General features: G+C 35.1%; 1 long non-coding RNA gene across 2 annotated transcripts in view; it reads left to right on the top strand.

The window, feature by feature from the left end:
- Nucleotides 1-13242, top strand: part of LOC145671052 (uncharacterized) — a 583222-nt gene that overhangs the window by 222920 nt on the left and 347060 nt on the right. The window lies entirely within an intron of this gene.

Here is a 13242-nt window from a genome sequence, read left to right as displayed (position 1 = left end):
AAATTTATTTTGGATATGTTCAAGCTTATTGATATAGTGTTTAATAAGAAGTCCAGACTAACTAACTAACTAACTAACTCTATGGATTATGGAACCCGGAGGTTCAAGGCCGCGTTCACAAAAGCTCTCCACTGACTTCTATAATTAACCAACTGGATCCAGTTTCTACTTTGTATTCCTATCTCTGCGAGATCCATCTTAATATTGTCCTCCCATCTGCGCCTAGGTCTTCCTAATGGTCGTTTTCCGATTGGTCTTCCAGTCAAGACTTTGAAAGCGTTTTTACTTTCTTCCATTCTAGCTACATGACTCTCCCACCTAAGCCTCCTAGACTTGATGATCCTAACAATGTTTGGTAAACTGTATAAATTATATACTTCCTCGTTATGAAGTTTCCGCCATTCCCCATTCCTCTTCCTCTTGGGTCCGAATATTCGTCTCAGGATCTTGTTCTCAGATACTTTCAGTCTATGTTCTTCTCTCAGAGTAAGCGACCATGTTTCGCAACCATATAGAACAACAGGCATGATTAACGTATAAGCTTCAAATTCCTCGACAGAATTCGCGACAAGAGATTTTGAACTGAATAATAACACGAATTTCCTGCTTTTAGTCGACGGAACCCAGACTATAGAGGCATAATCAAGTCTACTTCTAACAAGGGTATTGAATATAGTTACTTAAAGCATGAAAATTATGAACATCTGTGGTGCTCCTTATTACAAATCCTAAAAGCCTCATTACATATGTTTTCTACATGTGCATTAAAAGATATCTTACTATTGATGAGAATTCCTAAATCATTTGCCTCTGGGCATCTTCTTGATACTTAACTCACTGATCTTATAATCAAAATAAGTGGAACTACTTTCTTTCTTGAAAATGCGATTGCGATACTTTTATTGATATTGAAATGCAGTTTATTTTTAAGACACCACTCTTTTCTAAGACTAAGGTCTGGTTTTAAATGTCTATGCAACTTTATTGGGTACGTGAGATAAGCTACGTAACCCATAACGTATACTTACTACAAAGATATCCAAATATTTATCTCGAGGCTCTACTGCAGAAACACTCGTAGTATATTTTTCCAAAGGGGGAAAGGGTGCAACAGACCGACATACAACCGAAGTCGTAAACATACATATCTCGATTAAAATAATACATCATGTAAAGAATCAATTATTTACGCACATTACATAACTTTATTACCTACAGTAAATATTTTCGTGGTTGAGTAAGCGATGTACGAGCATATTTTAACATTTCGGAAAACTGAACTTCTTTCGAAAATCTAGGAGAAACAATTGCCTCTCTTTGTCCCCATTACAGGAGCCTATGCCTTGCATTTACTTTCCTTTAACTTAACGTCCCACGATTAAGACTAAAGGATTCGAATATTTAATGAACGTGAGTGCTTAGGCAAGATTTAGTAGATTGGGCACGTGAGAGAAAACTAAAATCAGGAGAAAACTCGCGAGAATAATATTATTTAACAAAAATTTACAAGTTCTGGAGTTAAACCAGACCTCTCCACTAAAGATTAACGGATCCCATATTTAAAAAAAAAATTAAGAATGTCTTGATTACTATTGACTTTTCTTGATACACTTTTGAGTATTACTAGACTCCATACGGGTGCGAGCACAGAAATACCGAGAACATTTAATAAAGTTCATGCTCTCCAGAGGGACTGGAATCCGTTCACCTCACGATTGTCACCCTAACGCCTCTGATCGCTCGTCTACACAATACCGGCTAATGGAACCATTGTCCCTCTCTATGTTGGTGAGTATAGAGAAATGACGTTCTCCTGTATCTCAAAGTCTTCAACTGAATTAAAAGACTTTTCAATATCGAGTTGAGTTGAGTTGATTGAGAGTTGAACGTCGCCTTCAGCAGCAAGGCTATATGAGACGGGCCCTACTGATTAACCAAATGAGCCCCCGCCGGGAATCGAACCCGGGTCTCCCACGCCACAGGCGCGTACCCTAACCGCTTAGCCACGAAAGAGCTTTTGTCAATATCGAATAAAACAAGAAAGCATATGTTCCAATAATACAAAGGGCAGTCTAAAATCTTGCAATATTTCCACAACCCAAAGAGCATTCCCGTGTATACCCCGTGATCGACCGTCAGTACAAGGCCATACTGCCCTAAGAGAAGAATTTAACAAGGAGATAGCCATTCAGTCAGCGTCTTCGGTCAATTTTTAATGACAGTGACGAGGAACGCTCAACAACATCTGATATGTAAACTATCACTCTATGAGTACGAACGCGGGAATAACCTTGTGATTTGTGATATGACACAATGCCCTCCAGTTTCCATATTCTTCTTTGAATTACTACAGGAAACACAGATATTTCTCAGAGTCCTACAAGCGCTTTAATATGTATAAACAACAGAGCCCTAGTGCACGTCTTGTTTCTATTGGAACGACTAGGTGGAGCAGTAAAAGTCATGCTACTGTACGTATATTTGGTCGTTTTCATTATTCGGCAGAAGGTATAGTTGCTACAGAGAGGATATCGGAGCTAGTTTGCGTTCAACTTGTGATTACTCTCTTCCTTATTGGTAACTCCAACGAATTCAATTAAAACGTTTGCAATGATGCTCTTTCATTGTTGAAGAAGTTGTCCCCTACGAAGCAAGTTTAGTGACCATGATGCTTTTACTAATATTTCAAATCACTAGTTCACTCTCAGATTATCTTCAAATCAAGACTCTTGATTATGTCCAAGCTTGGAGGTTCCTTTCTGCTGCACAGGATGGTTTAAATAAAGCAAGGGATAAATTTGATAAAGTTAGTCTGGCAGTTGTAAGAGTAGTGTCAGAAAAGATTAGTGGTAGAGTAGAAAAGTGTCCTTTACTTGAAGAGTTTTGGATTGAAACAGAGCTCCGGAAAAGAAGAGTACCTAAGGTAAAGAAAATGAGTTCTGAATTCACATCTCATGGAGTCATAGTTAATAGAGAAGAGCAAAGCTTCGTGCGTTTTCAATGCTGTCCTGATAAAATCAAAGTATGACCAACCGATTTTCGAAACACACAAACCTTTATCTAGACTTGGCGTGTTTTAATGCAAGGCGGTTTTCTGATTTTTTAAGAGACGAACGAACTCTCAGAGCTCCGGGAGGACAGTGCCCCCTAAATAACATGTTTGGAAGAAACACTGGTAGTGGTGTATGTTTTCAGGGGAGTCTCCATATATATTTAAAATTTCCTTTTAGCTATAATTTTTTATGAACATCGTCATAAGGGGCTGTGTTCGATTTTATTCACAATATAGTTCTATTTTTTATTATGAGGACTGCTTTTGACTAAGCCAGAGACAGACGAGGTAGGGGGGAGTGTATTGCTTGTAGTGATGTGAGGCGGAAAATTTTCCGCGGAAAATTTTCCATTTCGGAAAATTTTCCTCTATATTTTTCCGGAAAATTTTGCGTTCTAAAAAATATCAGTAATCAAGTAACAATTCCTCAGCAATCATGAAATTGATTGAATTCATGTATAGAAATGTTAAAAACTGAAAGATCGTTTAAAGAATCTGAAAATTTTCATGGCTCAGACAATTTTCAGTACTATGTAGGAACAAGTTAAACAATTTTTCATGAATCGAAATATTTTCTGCCTTATATGGAAAAATTGAAGAATTTTTTATGAGTCGGAAAGTTTTCATCATTTCGAAGCAAGAAGTAAAACAACTGTTTTCTGAATCGGAAAGTTTTATTGCTCTGTAGAAACAGGTGAGAGGAATTTTCATAGATCGGAAAATTTTCATCACGATGTAGAAACAAGTGGAAAACACTTTTCATAGGCCTGACAATTTTGGATATTATGTATAGCGATGTTAGGTGGAAAATTTTCCACTATATTTAACTGCACATAGAGCTACAAAATTGAATTTCAGTAGAGGAAAGTTAGTCAGCAACAAATTATAATTTCCCAATTAGCTTTCGGGAACCGGAAAATTTTGTATTTCAAGTTGGGAAATAAAATTTTACACAGTTTCTCTCTCTCTATAGAAAAAAATTTCACCTCACATCACGGTTAAACAACGATGTAAGAATAAGTGGACTATTCTTTTACGAATCGGAAAATTTTCCGTTTCAAAATTTTCTGGAAAATTTTAATCACTGTACAGGAGAGACAATTTTTCGATTCATGGAAAATTGTTCCACTTGTTCCTACATAGTACGGAAAATTATCTAAACCATGATAATTTTCAGTCTTTAAACGATCTTTCACTTTTTAACATTTCTATATATGAATTCAATCAATTTTATGAATACTGACGAATTGTTACTTGATCATTGATATTTGTTAAGAACGGAAAATTTTCTGGAAAAATATAAAAGAAAATTCTCCACCTCACATCACGGCTAAACAACGATGTAGGAATAAGTGGAGTATATTTTTACGAATCGGAAAATTTTCCGTTTCAAAATTTCCCGGAAAATTTTTATCACTGTAGAGGACACAATTTTTCGATTCATGAAAAATTGTTCCACTTGTTCCTACATAATACTGAAAATTGTCCAAGCCATGAAAGTTTTCAGATTCTTTAAACGATCTTTCACTTTTTAACATTTCTATATATGAATTCAATCAATTTTTATTAATACTGACGAATTGTTACTTAATCACAGAACGGAAAATTTTCCGGAAAAATATAGAAGAAAATTTTCCACCTCACATCTCGACTAAAGAACGATGTAGGAGTAAGTGGAGTATGTTTTTATTAATCGGAAAATTTTCCGGGAAATTTTTCCAGAAAATTTTCCGTTTCAAAATTTTCCGGAAAATTTTCATCACTGATTGCTTGGTTGCCTTTGCACAAATACGTTTGGAACAATTGTTTTAGAAGTTAGAAATTTTAGCTTCTACCTCAATGTTTTATTTATTTATTTATTTATTTGATAATGGAAAGTGAGAAATACTTATTTTATTTTGTTTCTATCAAACTAAAATCTTGTGGGTGCTGCACAAAGATTAAGATTATTTGTGTGGGTGCTGGAGCACCGGAGCACCCACGTAGTTGGCGCGCATGCCTTCTGATGGATTACTCGTAGCTGAAGAGCAGAAACTGGCTGTTGGAAAGTAACCTTCATCTGATATAAAATCATCATCCGATTTTTCTGTGACATGTCTCGCAAAACCGTCCTTCTTGACAATTCATGACAGTAAAATTTCGTATGATGTCAGGTTTTTCAAAAAAAAAAAAACGATTATCACGAATGCTGAGGGTAATATCGTCCTAGCAAAGAATACACAGTCTCCTTACTAGCGTGTTATTGTGTAATTTTCAATAATTCTGTACAATACTTCTAGCATTTCACAAAACCCAAATTATGTTTTGAGGGAAAATACAGTATAATTTTGCAAACAGAAAGTTATTCTTTTACAAAATGTTGCGGCAAAATCATTCGAAACCACACTTATTATTATTAATGTTAATTGTATATTAATAATAATAGTAATAATAATAATGTATTATTATTATTATTATTATTAAATTTAATGTTGGAAAAGTATCAACTTATTCACTGCAGAAGAATAAAGGAATATTATTAGTGATCAAACAGACTCGCAGTTTTTCTAGGTACAACATCCTATTACTAAAAGACAATAGCCAACATAGGTTCTCACTATTAATTCATGAAAAGTATATATATATATATATATATATATATATATATATATAATATTCTTTCTCATCTTAACCATAGCTTGGTGAGCAACATGGACATTTAAAACTTTTCTTCCTGTTGGAAGAGCTATTTTATACCTTGATAAGGTCTCTTTTTCATAACTGCATCTAAATATTCTATCCTTGGTCTTCCTCTTCCTAGTTTTCTTCTGCCTTTCCCTCTATCAACACGGTGATCCAATCGGAGTGCCGAATAAAATGGCCAAACATGCTGTTTCTTCTTTTTGCTATTATCTTCATAATCTGTCGTTCTTCATTAGCTTCTTTTAGTACGTCATCGTTCAATTTCCTTCGGTCCATGATATGCTCAGCATTCTGCGTCAACACCACATTTCAAATGCTTCAGCTTGGATATTTCAACTTTTCTAAATGCCCACGTCTCTGATGCGTAAAGCGCCACGCTCCATACCAAAGTCTTAAAAATCGTTTTCAAACGTCCGCGGACACATTGCTTGATATTAGCAGTTCTCTTATCTTATTGAATGCTTGTTTACCTTGTGCTATTCTGGAACTTACGTCTTTTTCACTTCTTCCGTCCGAGGATATTAGACTTCCTAGATAGAGGAACATCTTAACGTCTTCGATTTTCTCTCCCTCTAGCCATAAGTTTGACACTTCCTGTGCACTTTATCACTTTTGTTTTCTTCTTGTTTATCTTTCTTTTGCATCTTCTTTTCAGTTGTTCGTTCAAGTTTGAAAGTACTTCCTGCAAGTCCTCTTCGTTCTCAGCTATCAATGCTGTCATCAGCAAACCTTATTGTGCTGAAAATCTGTCCATTTACTTTTACTCGTTTCTTGTTTTTATCAAAGAATTCTTTCATAGCCTCTTCTATATAGACGCTGAACATGAAAGGTGTCAACAGGACAGGTGAACAGGATATAGGGGTAAATATGGGGTAACACGAAGGGATGCCGTTCCCAACTTGCAAAAAAATATCTATGACGTAACTCCACTTGCTGAAAAGTTACAATGGATAAAGATAAGCATTGGGGACGGAGTTCCCCTATCTTTTCAGATGCATTTTTACACACACACACACACATATATATATATATATATATATATATATATATATATATATATATATATATAACATAAGAATTTGCCGTTTACTAGTTACGTTTATGCTTTATTTTTTAGTGATTAACATGGACGGTTCCGGTCTTTCTAGTATTAAGAAAATCAGAGGATTGAGCAAAAATGCATCCACAATCTTTTATCATCATCATTATTTTCATCAGTTTTTTTTTTTTACATTAAAATTACTATATTCAAAACAGTGATTTATAACGAAATCTCTTGATATAGGTGACAGGGATTTAGGTTTGTATCTGAAGATTAAAAAACTCACATCAGGCAGGAAAAAAGTTAGGAAAAAAGAAATTGTAAGATTAGAAATCTGGGAACACAATGTAGCTATTTTATGAATATTAGGTTTGAGTCAAGATATTTCCCACTAATATAGGATCTTCGTTTAGTACTAATGTAAGTCTGAATTGTTTAATTTATTTTTAATTAAAATGAAATGAAATAAGGCTTTGTGGATATATGATTGTATTTGGTTAATCATAGAATGTTCATCAAAAAAATCTTTTTTCACTTTATTTCATTGTTGCCAAGACTTAAAAAAATAATCTAATTACATTAACTGGAAAAATGTTAGAAGACAAAAAAAAAGTAAGAAAAAAAGAGAGAATTTCTATTTCTGACGTGTATAGGAACTAATTTCCTCTGTGGAGTAATTTATGTTGCTTTTTTTCTTTCCTTTCTTTCATCTTACCTTTTGTCTATTTTCCTACTAAAGGAAAGTGAAGAAAACGCAAGAAAATGATAGAAAGAAAAATTAATTTGAAACGTTGCGGCGTAAGTGGTGGAGAAATTTGAAACCGGCTAATTAACGTTGAGAATCAATACTTTTCAAGCCACAATACCATATTTCATTTTGTTTCCCCTCAAGATTCTGACTGAAATTAGTTTCCATCTCATTTCTCAACGAAGGGTTTCTTGGCGAGAGTGGTGAGAATGTTACAACGGTACAGGCAATGCAGTGGTTGGAGAATCGGCGAAAAGAGATGAAAATATATCAAAATCGGGAAACTGTACTACGAAGGAATTGTATAACTTATTCCTTGTCTAATGTTTCATATCCTTTCTTTTCTTAATCTTACGCATGACTGATTTCCCTTCTACTACTACCCGAGATCGTTACTCGAAATCGGATGTATGAGATGCAGTAGAAGATAACGTTTCCTTTCTTTTTTTTTTAATGGGTTTTGAGTTTCTCTGAAGAAGTATGATTGTCTATAGCGGATCTGATAGCGTGTTCGATGTCTATTTGCAACGAACAATAAACAACGGTTTATTTTCCTTCCTCTAACTTAACTACGAACAGTTCAAGAATTCTTTCGCTGACGAGGTCAGTTCCAAGCATAGGTTGATCCAGGAGGGTGAAGGATCGTTCGCTCCCCAGTGGCATATGCATCAGTGCTGCAGAAACCCGGTGTGAGAGAAAACTGAGAATGCCCTCCTCCTCCGAGGAATCTGTTCTGGATCCAGGGTTATCTTAGCGAAAAGTAAGGCAATATATAGGGTGAGTGGGAAGTTACTACCTGATTTTAAATGGTCGTAGTTCTGTTAATTTTAAAGGATTGTCAAAATAATTGACTTATATTTGTTATTATAAATTTCCTGCAAAACCAGGAGCACAATTGCCATGACATCTAGTGTGGATGAGTGAGTAATAATACATTGCTTGAATAAAATTCTGGGAAACATTTCTTAACTTAAGAATGATACGATCTTCCAATTCTCCTCAATTACATGATTATGTTCAATAGACTTTGTGCTTGGCCCAACTCTACTGACAAAATAATCATAGCCTGAGGTCAAGACTTTTGGCAGGCAATTCATGTGGTATTTTGCTCCTCAATCAAAGCCCCAAGAAATGTGTTCCACTTCTTTCTTTATCTGCTACATACCCTGTTGTAATTAAGCTCGCATGACAATTTCTGATCATGCTAGTTATCATAAGGTCCATGAACATTTCGCTACTATCGCTGCACAAGAATTAGAGATTTCCATACTTCAAAACGAGAAGCTATGTAAGCACGATCCTGCAATGTCAGTTTCATAGCTATCTTCGTTTGTCACTCACTTATGCTATATATCACTGCTGTTGTAGGCACGTGTGCAGGAGTTTATTTCAGCGGATGTCCAAACATTTTGGAAGAATCCAAGTTCAATATGAGGATAAAATCACCCCTACAACTAGACTAAATTTACAGAAAAGTAGGGATTTCGAGGGGTCCGGACCCCCAAGACCCAATCCCCTGCGAACGTCCCTGCCTGATATGCTTTTTGTTTCTCAGACACCTAAAATAATAGTAAACAATATTTTGAGAATCCATTCACAGAACCATGGCTATTTAAAATCAGATAGTGATTTCATATCCAACCTGTACATTCTTTTCCTAACATTATCTAGTGCAACGGTTGAAAACGAAACGGACTGAAAACTACCAGTTCAAGAAATATTGAATGGCGTTAAATTTAACTCCTTCAACACTATTATAATTAAGTCCTCAAAACCGGATCGGCTTATAAAGAGGATCAAAGTAAGAAAAGCGAGATGTGAAACCAACAATTGGTACTCCAGTGCTCCTTTGTCTAGCCACATCGAAACGTTCAAGGTTATTTGAGTGAATATCTCCGTTGGAACTTGGAAGTGTGTGTGTGTGGTGGCATCTGTCGCATAGAGAATCGGAAAGAAAGTTTCGGCGTTCATTAGAACAAAAGTTACGAAAGGGCAGTACAAGAAATCATAAGGTTATGCGGTAAGTATTTTTACCTCAAATTGAACCATATTTTGGTTGTTCATTAAGATAACCATTGTGCAGCAATTGATGCAATTCAGTGACGCCTCGTCTTTCTTGTTATCTGCTGAAAGCTGAAGGCTATGCGAAAGGATATGTATGTAAACCGGATCTTGAATTGTTTTGTAAACAGCATCGTTTATAGGAGGGTCCTATAAAGTGGATCAGTAGAAAGCATTTGTTTCTCTTGTGAAACAAAAACAATTTCTTTTTTAAAAATAAATTATTTTTCACAATTGTGATCAGTTCTATGGATTTGTAATTAAATACGTCAGGACTCATTATTTTTAGTAGAAAAAACATCTTTCTCTTCCTCATAAAACGTGGATGAATTTTACTACACATAAAAACACTTTCGCATTGCATGCTGGATAACAAATGGATAACATATTTAATTTCATACCCCCTTGCCTCCACTGATAGTTCTGGATACGAGCTAGAAAGATCCCGTGGGTCAGAAGTTCAAAGTGCCTGAGGAAAACTGTGTTGGTGCCTGAGGAAAAAAGACATTCCTTTGTGGAAAGTGCTTTGCTTCACCAAAATATAAGAAATGATGCATTACAGCTCGTGCAAAACGTGGTTCCATGAAGACTGTGTCGTTGTTAGAGAAAAGAAATGATTGTAGATACTAGGAAACGACGTAATTATAGATTGAGCTAGTTATTACATCTTGCTTTCCATTTATTATTCATTTAGATTTTTTCGTGTTTTGTGCTGTTACAAATGGATTGTGATCCACTTTAGAAGATAAAATTGCTTAATATTTAGAATTCGTACATGTTCCATGTTTTGTTTATCAAACATTTATGTTTAATTAGAAACAAACAAAACTTCTTTTTTAATAAATAATGTACCTTTTCTCTTGAAAATGATCCGGTTTTGAGGACATGACTCTATGTTTGTGGGTTTAAAGCAAGCTAAGTAAAAATATTTTAATATGTAAAATGTGAAGGTGAAAAGCACCCTTTTACTCCGACGTTACATTCCTACATATAAAGATTTCCTGTCTTTTACAACTTACAGTCTTTTCATTTTTCCTACATTCACAATGTAATAAGATTCTCGTTTTTTTTTTTTTTTTTTTTTTTTGGTGTGTGTGTGTGTGTGTGTGTGTGTGTGTGTGTGTGTGTGTGTGTGTGTGTGTGTGTGAAATTCCTACTACTTACGCCACATGATGTTGATGTCTAGGGTAAAAGTAAGATGGCATAGCAGAAATAATAGACATTACAACGAAATCAACTTTGGCTTCTTGTTTCCAGATAGGGTTATGCGTTGTCACCCCCCGTGATATTTACGCTACGTATTGTATCGGATTTCACTATATTTGGTGCGTAAAGTTCTTGTTAGCTTTCCATTTCTCTAAATTGAAATATTTGTGTTTACCATCCTTTATACAAGATCTAGCTTATGAAGGATCGGATCTACTGTTTAACGTAGGCTCCGAACGACGACATAAATTGAATTAATTCAGTTGACTATCCACAAACCTTTATGCAAGGTCAATCTTTACTCTATATAGGCCATTTCCCACGAAAGAGAGATGAGTTACAGCCACCCCTATCGGTCTCGGCTGCTCGCTTTCCAAATGGTAGGTTATATGTTATTCTAAAAGTGAATATGTAAGAATATGAGTTTCTTAAATGGAAACAGTGGCCTAGCAGCTGCTCCCGCAACCCCCGCGTTGCGGGGGGCCGAGGTATAGGGGCCCCCGAAGTCTTGCGATGAATAAAGATTTAAAGAAGCGAACTTCAACCTTACTTCTTTCGGCTTTACAACTAGGGCCCCTTCTCTATACTTTGCGTGGGGGGCCGCAAAAGTGTGCTACGCCACTGAATGGAAATATAGAAAACGATAAAACAGTTAGGAGGTGCTGAGAGTGCATCGAATTTAGAATTTGTGGGAAAACTCAAAAAAGTGACGTCACTTACGAAAGTAGTAATAAGGAAACTGAAAAGAAACTCTGCTTTTTCAGGTACTATGACAAATTGAGTCAAAATTTGGATTCGATATTACCCCACGTCACAAATTATTCTATATTATCGCACTATTACAACCATTATGGGTGGTGTTCTCTCTCGTAATAATACTAGGAAAGAATGTAAACTTGAGGAATAATTTCAATTACAGCCTTGTGCATGGATGAATTGGGTTAAGATGATAGGGGGGCACTAGGCTCAAAAAGGTTTAGAACACTAGGTCAAGAAACAACTGCCAATTGAGATTGGTACGGTATACAAATATACAATATTAATTTTATTCTGGTTTAACTGAATTTTTGTTCAACCGAAGCACTAATAGTCCAATCAAATTCAGTTAAACGGGACTCTAATGTACTTGTTTTTGGAATAGAATAAAAGACGTAGGTTTACTACATTTATGTAATAATCCAGAACCGAAGATAGAAAGAGTAGTCAATTTTGCCTCCAATAACATGAGTGATATGTTTAATTAGCATAAAGTTGACACAATATGCATAGAAATTGTTTTGTGTGTGAAGCATGAAATAAAATTAGCATATCAATCACGACTGAACATGTCCAATTAATTGCGTTTGCTTTTAATGCAACAGTGTTTTCAATTAAATATTCTATAATTTATTAGGAACTGTCTTTTGAATTCTTAACGTTATTCTAAATTTTGTAAAATATTTCGTAATTCAAGTTAACTATTATATACTTAATTTGCGAATCCTTTTTTTTTTTTTAAAAAAAAGGAGTGATAAGTTTCGGGAATAAATTCAAGAACATATTTAAAAACCAAGTCGTTTATACGTAATTTAAAAATGTGAACTTAAAAATTTTATATTTAATGAAAAAATGCTCTAAAGTCAAACTGGATTGATTTTTTTCTGTTTTACGTCCCACGATTATGCCGTGTAACCTAAAGGAGCTAGTGATGATGTGAAGTGAATGAAATGATGGAATGAAGAAAGTGGGAGGAAACGGGATAGTCCCCAGGAAACCCACTTACACGGTGTTTGTCCACCACGGAGTTCACTACGGGGAGCTGGCGGTACCAGGGACCCCACGCACCAGAAGTGAACGTTCTACCACTGAGCCCCCGTGATCCCGTTCTTAAATCAAGAATATTACATTACAGTAAAGTATATTCTTTTAATTATTATATTTTAATTGAAGAATGTTCTTTTTGATTTAGGAATGTAGTAGACCCTATATATTTTATAAGGCTTATATAAAATAATTTAAATTGTGTCACTTTCCTTTTACCACATAAATGCATATGATTCGCTCTTTACTATAGAAATACTTATATTCTTACTAATAAGAACACTGGTACATGTCCCATTCCTCTTACCGAATAGTTGCATGAAGTGTGAATACATTTTGGTTTGGAAAGATGGCAAACCGCATGAAATGTCTCGACATTTTACTTTGGAAAGGTAGCAATTCTACTTTATACTAAGGGAAGAAAATATACCGAGTGACAACCCTACATCAAACTAAGGGCAGAAAACGTACCGAGTGGTAACTACTTCAAACTAAGAGAATAAAATGTACCGAGTGTCAATCTTGTTTCAAACTAAAGAAAGAAAACATATCGAAGTTCTTGTATACGCTTGGTAAGAATTAGAACATTACAAAAGTCTTTTTTTTAACCTTAGCATGGCGTGGTAAAATTTACTTTTTACTGATATGTCT

Source organism: Thermobia domestica, chromosome 15, assembly GCF_964235325.1.
Source record: "Thermobia domestica chromosome 15, izTheDome1.hap1.1, whole genome shotgun sequence".
NCBI classification, from domain to species: domain Eukaryota; kingdom Metazoa; phylum Arthropoda; class Insecta; order Zygentoma; family Lepismatidae; genus Thermobia; species Thermobia domestica.
Note: the sequence above shows the minus strand (reverse complement) of the source record. Positions and strands in the feature narration are given on the sequence as shown.